The sequence below is a fragment of the Stegostoma tigrinum genome, chromosome 48 (assembly GCF_030684315.1).
Source record: "Stegostoma tigrinum isolate sSteTig4 chromosome 48, sSteTig4.hap1, whole genome shotgun sequence".
Lineage (NCBI taxonomy): Eukaryota > Metazoa > Chordata > Chondrichthyes > Orectolobiformes > Stegostomatidae > Stegostoma > Stegostoma tigrinum.
Genome location: NC_081401.1, coordinates 1,239,885 through 1,246,378, shown reverse-complemented (window position 1 = coordinate 1,246,378; position 6,494 = coordinate 1,239,885).

Here is a 6,494-nt window from a genome sequence, read left to right as displayed (position 1 = left end):
GTGAAATGGGATGCAGTGACTGAGTGAAGTGGGAGGCAGTGACTGAGTGAAGTGGGATCCAGTGACTGAGTGAAATGCGATGCAATGACTGCCGGTCATGGGATGCGGTGACTGAGTGAAATGGGATGCAGTGACTGAGTGAAGTGGGAGGCAGTGACTGAGTGAAATGGGTGGCAGTGACTGAGTGAAGTGGGAGGCAGTGGCTGAGTGAAATGGGATGCAGTGACTGAGTGAAATGGGAGGCAGTGACTGAGTGAAATGGGAGGCCGTGACTGAGGGAAATGGGATGCTGTGACTGAGGAAAGGAGATGCAGTGACTATAGGAAATGGGATGCAGTGACTGAGGGAAATGGAATGCAGAACTGAAGGAAATGGGATGCAGTGACTGAGGGAAATGGGATGCAGTGACTGAGTGAAATGGGATGCCGTGACTGAGTGAAATGGGATGCCGTGGGCTGAATGAAAACAGATGCAGTCAATGTGGGAAATGGAACACAGTGACTGAGGGAAATGGAATGCAGTGACTGAGAAAATGGGATGCAGTACCTGACGGAAATTGAATGCACCGTCATTGAGAAATGGGATGCAGTGACTGAGTGAAATGGGATGCAGTGACTGAGGGAAATGGGATGCAGTGACTGAGGGAAATGGGAGGCAGTGACTGCGTGAAATGGGATGCAGTGACTGTGGGAAATGGGATGTAGGGACTGATGGATATGGGACGCTCTGACTGTGTGTAATGGGAAGCACTGACTGAGTGTAATGTGATGCAGTGAATGAGTGAAACTGAATGCAGTTACTGTGTGAATTGGGATGCAGTGACTGAGTGAAATGGAAAACACTGGCTGATGGAAATGGGATGTAGTGGCTGAGTGAAATGGGATACACTGACTGAGTGAGATGGGATGCAGTGACTGAGTGAAATCTGATGCTGTGACTGAGTGAAATGGGATGCAGTCGCTGTGTTAAATGGAATGCAGTCGCTGAGTGAAATGGGATGCAGCCGCTGAGTGAAATGGGATGCAAAGGCTGAGTGAAATGGGAGGCAGTGACTGAGTGAAATGAGATGCAGTGACTGAGTGAAATGGGATGCACTGGCTGAGTGAAATGGGATGCAGTGGCTGAGTGAAATGGGATGCAGTGATTGTGGGAAATGGGATGCAGTGACTGAGTGAAATGAGATGCAGTGACTGAGTGAAATGGGAGTGACTGACTGAAATGGGAAGGCGTGACTGACTGAAATGGGAGGGTGTGACTGACTGAAACGGGAGGGAGTGACTGAGTGAAATGGGAGGCAGTGACTGAGTGAAATGGAAAGCATTGGCTGATGGAAATGGGATGTAGTGGCTGAGTGAAATGGGATGCAGTGGCTGAGTGAAATGGGAGTGACTTATGAAATGGGATGCATTGACTGAGTGAAATGAGATGCAGTGACTGAGTGAAATGGGATGCAGTGACTGAGTGAAATAAGATGCAGTGACTGAGGGTCATGCGGTGCAGTGACTGAGGGAAATGGGATGCGGTGACTGATGGAAATGGGATGCAGTGACTGAGGGAAATGGGAGGCAGTGCCTAACTGAAATGGGAGGGAGTGACTGACTGAAATGGGAGGCAGTGACTGACTGAAATGGGAGGCGGTGACTGCCGGTCATGGGATGCAGTGACTGAGTGAAATGTGAGGCAGTGACTGAGTGAAATGCGATGCAGTGACTGCCGGTCATGGGATGCAGTGACTGAGTGAAATGGTTTGCAGTGACTGAGTGAAGTGGGAGGCAGTGACTGAGTGAAGTGGGATGCAGCGAATGTGGGAAATGGGATGCAGTGACTGAGTATAATGGGATGCCGTGACTGTGAGGAATAGGGTGCGGTGACTGATGGAACTGGATTCACAGTCTCACTTGGATAGGATTCACTGTCTCCATTAAATTGGATGCAGTGACTGTGGGGACATGGGATGCAGTGACTGAGGGTAATGCGATGCAGTGACTGAGTGAAATGGGATGCAGTGACTGAGTGAAATGTGATGCAGTGACTGAGTGAAATGGGAGTGACTGACTGAAATGGGAAGGCGTGATTAACTGAAATTGGAGGGTGTGAGTGCCTGAAATGGGAGGGAGTGACTGAGTGAAATGGGAGGCAGTGACTGAGTGAGATGGGAGGCAGTGACTGATTGAAATGGAAAGCATTTGCTGATGGAAATGGGATGCAGTGGCTGAGTGAAATGGGATGCAGTGACTGAGTGAAATAAGATGCTGCGACTGAGGGTCATGCGATGCGGTGACTGAGGGAAATGGGATGCAGTGACTAACTGCAATGGGAGGGAGTGACTGACTGAAATGGGAGGCAGTGACTGAGTGAAATGTGAGGCAGTGACTGAGTGAAATGTGAGGCAGTGACTGAGTGAAATGAGAGGCAGTGACTGAGTGAAATGGGATGCAGTGACTGAGTGAAATGGGGTGCAGTGACTGCCGGTCATGGGATGCAGTGACTGAGTGAAATGGGATGCAGTGACTGAGTGAAGTGGGAGGCAGTGACTGAGTGAAGTGGGATGCAGTGACTGAGTGAAATGCGATGCAGTGACTGACGGTCATGGGATGCGGTGACTGAGTGAAATGGGATGCAGTGACTGAGTGAAGTGGGAGGCAGTGACTGAGTGAAGTGGGTGGCAGTGACTGAGTGAAGTGGGAGGCAGTGGCTGAGTGAAATGGGATGCAGTGACTGAGTGAAATGGGAGGCAGTGACTGAGTGAAATGGGAGGCCGTGACTGAGGGAAATGGGATGCTGTGACTGAGGAAAGGAGATGCAGTGACTATAGGAAATGGGATGCAGTGACTGAGGGAAATGGAATGCAGAACTGAAGGAAATGGGATGCAGTGACTGAGGGAAATGGGATGCAGTGACTGAGTGAAATGGGATGCCGTGACTGAGTGAAATGGGATGCCGTGGGCTGAATGAAAACAGATGCAGTCAATGTGGGAAATGGAACACAGTGACTGAGGGAAATGGAATGCAGTGACTGAGAAAATGGGATGCAGTACCTGACGGAAATTGAATGCACCGTCATTGAGAAATGGGATGCAGTGACTGAGTGAAATGGGATGCAGTGACTGAGGGAAATGGGATGCAGTGACTGAGGGAAATGGGAGGCAGTGACTGCGTGAAATGGGATGCAGTGACTGTGGGAAATGGGATGTAGGGACTGATGGATATGGGACGCTCTGACTGTGTGTAATGGGAAGCACTGACTGAGTGTAATGTGATGCAGTGAATGAGTGAAACTGAATGCAGTTACTGTGTGAATTGGGATGCAGTGACTGAGTGAAATGGAAAACACTGGCTGATGGAAATGGGATGTAGTGGCTGAGTGAAATGGGATACACTGACTGAGTGAGATGGGATGCAGTGACTGAGTGAAATCTGATGCTGTGACTGAGTGAAATGGGATGCAGTCGCTGTGTTAAATGGAATGCAGTCGCTGAGTGAAATGGGATGCAGCCGCTGAGTGAAATGGGATGCAAAGGCTGAGTGAAATGGGAGGCAGTGACTGAGTGAAATGGGATGCAGTGACTGAGTGAAATGGGAGGCAGTGACTGAGGGAAGTGGGATGCAGTGAATGTGGGAAATGGGATGCAGTGACTGAATGTAATGGGATGCCGTGACTGTGGGGTATAGGGTGCGGTGACTGATTGAACTGAATTCACTGTCTCCCTTGGATAGGATTCACTGTCTGCGTTAAATTGAATGCAGTGACTGTGGGAACATGGGATGCAGAGACTGAGGGAAATGGGATGCAGTCACTGAGTGAAATGTGATGCAGTGACTGAGTGAAATGGGAGTGACTGACTGAAATGGGAAGGCGTGACTGACTGAAATGGGAGGGTGTGACTGACTGAAACGGGAGGGAGTGACTGAGTGAAATGGGAGGCAGTGACTGAGTGAAATGGAAAGCATTGGCTGATGGAAATGGGATGTAGTGGCTGAGTGAAATGGGATGCAGTGGCTGAGTGAAATGGGAGTGACTTATGAAATGGGATGCATTGACTGAGTGAAATGAGATGCAGTGACTGAGTGAAATGGGATGCAGTGAATGAGTGAAATAAGATGCAGTGACTGAGGGTCATGCGGTGCAGTGACTGAGGGAAATGGGATGCGGTGACTGATGGAAATGGGATGCAGTGACTGAGGGAAATGGGAGGCAGTGCCTAACTGAAATGGGAGGGAGTGACTGACTGAAATGGGAGGCAGTGACTGACTGAAATGGGAGGCGGTGACTGCCGGTCATGGGATGCAGTGACTGAGTGAAATGTGAGGCAGTGACTGAGTGAAATGCGATGCAGTGACTGCCGGTCATGGGATGCAGTGACTGAGTGAAATGGTTTGCAGTGACTGAGTGAAGTGGGAGGCAGTGACTGAGTGAAGTGGGATGCAGCGAATGTGGGAAATGGGATGCAGTGACTGAGTATAATGGGATGCCGTGACTGTGAGGAATAGGGTGCGGTGACTGATGGAACTGGATTCACTGTCTCACTTGGATAGGATTCACTGTCTCCATTAAATTGGATGCAGTGACTGTGGGGACATGGGATGCAGTGACTGAGGGTAATGCGATGCAGTGACTGAGTGAAATGGGAGTGACTGACTGAAATGGGAAGGCGTGATTAACTGAAATTGGAGGGTGTGAGTGCCTGAAATGGGAGGGAGTGACTGAGTGAAATGGGAGGCAGTGACTGAGTGAGATGGGAGGCAGTGACTGATTGAAATGGAAAGCATTGGCTGATGGAAATGGCATGTAGTGGCTGAGTGAAATGCGATGCAGTGGCTGAGTGAAATAGGAGTGACTGAGTGAAATGGGATGCAGTGACTGAGTGAAATAAGATGCTGCGACTGAGGGTCATGCGATGCGGTGACTGAGGGAAATGGGATGCAGTGACTAACTGAAATGGGAGGGAGTGGCTGACTGAAATGGGAGGCAGTGACTGAGTGAAATGTGAGGCAGTGACTGAGTGAAATGTGAGGCAGTGACTGAGTGAAATGAGAGGCAGTGACTGAGTGAAATGGGATGCAGTGACTGAGTGAAATGCGATGCAGCGACTGCCGGTCATGGGATGCAGTGACTGAGTGAAATGGGATGCAGTGACTGAGTGAAGTGGGAGGCAGTGGCTGAGTGAAATGGGATGCAGTGAATGAGTGAAATGGGAGGCAGTGACTGAGTGAAATGGGAGGCCGTGACTGAGGGAAATGGGATGCTGTGACTGAGGAAAGGAGATGCAGTGACTATAGGAAATGGGATGCAGTGACTGAGGGAAATGGAATGCAGAACTGAAGGAAATGGGATGCAGTGACTGAGGGAAATGGGATGCAGTGACTGAGTGAAATGGGATGCCGTGACTGAGTGAAATGGGATGCCGTGGGCTGAATGAAAACAGATGCAGTCAATGTGGGAAATGGAACACAGTGACTGAGGGAAATGGAATGCAGTGACTGAGAAAATGGGATGCAGTACCTGACGGAAATTGAATGCACCGTCATTGAGAAATGGGATGCAGTGACTGAGTGAAATGGGATGCAGTGACTGAGGGAAATGGGATGCAGTGACTGAGGGAAATGGGAGGCAGTGACTGCGTGAAATGGGATGCAGTGACTGTGGGAAATGGGATGTAGGGACTGATGGATATGGGACGCTCTGACTGTGTGTAATGGGATGCACTGACTGAGTGTAATGTGATGCAGTGAATGAGTGAAACTGAATGCAGTTACTGTGTGAATTGGGATGCAGTGACTGAGTGAAATGGAAAACACTGGCTGATGGAAATGGGATGTAGAGGCTGAGTGAAATGGGATACACTGACTGAGTGAGATGTGATGCAGTGACTGAGTGAAATCTGATGCTGTGACTGAGTGAAATGGGATGCAGTCGCTGTGTTAAATGGAATGCAGTCGCTGAGTGAAATGGGATGCAGCCGCTGAGTGAAATGGGATGCAAAGGCTGAGTGAAATGGGATGCAGTGGCTGAGTGAAATGGGATGCAGTGATTGTGGGAAATGGGATGCAGTGACTGAGTGAAATGAGATGCAGTGACTGAGTGAAATGGGAGTGACTGACTGAAATGGGAAGGCGTGACTGACTGAAATGGGAGGGTGTGACTGACTGAAACGGGAGGGAGTGACTGAGTGAAATGGGAGGCAGTGACTGAGTGAAATGGAAAGCATTGGCTGATGGGAATGGGATGTAGTGGCTGAGTGAAATGGGATGCAGTGGCTGAGTGAAATGGGAGTGACTTATGAAATGGGATGCATTGACTGAGTGAAATGAGATGCAGTGACTGAGTGAAATGGGATGCAGTGACTGAGTGAAATAAGATGCAGTGACTGAGGGTCATGCGGTGCAGTGACTGAGGGAAATGGGATGCGGTGACTGATGGAAATGGGATGCAGTGACTGAGGGAAATGGGAGGCAGTGCCTAACTGAAATGGGAGGGAGTGACTGACTGAAAT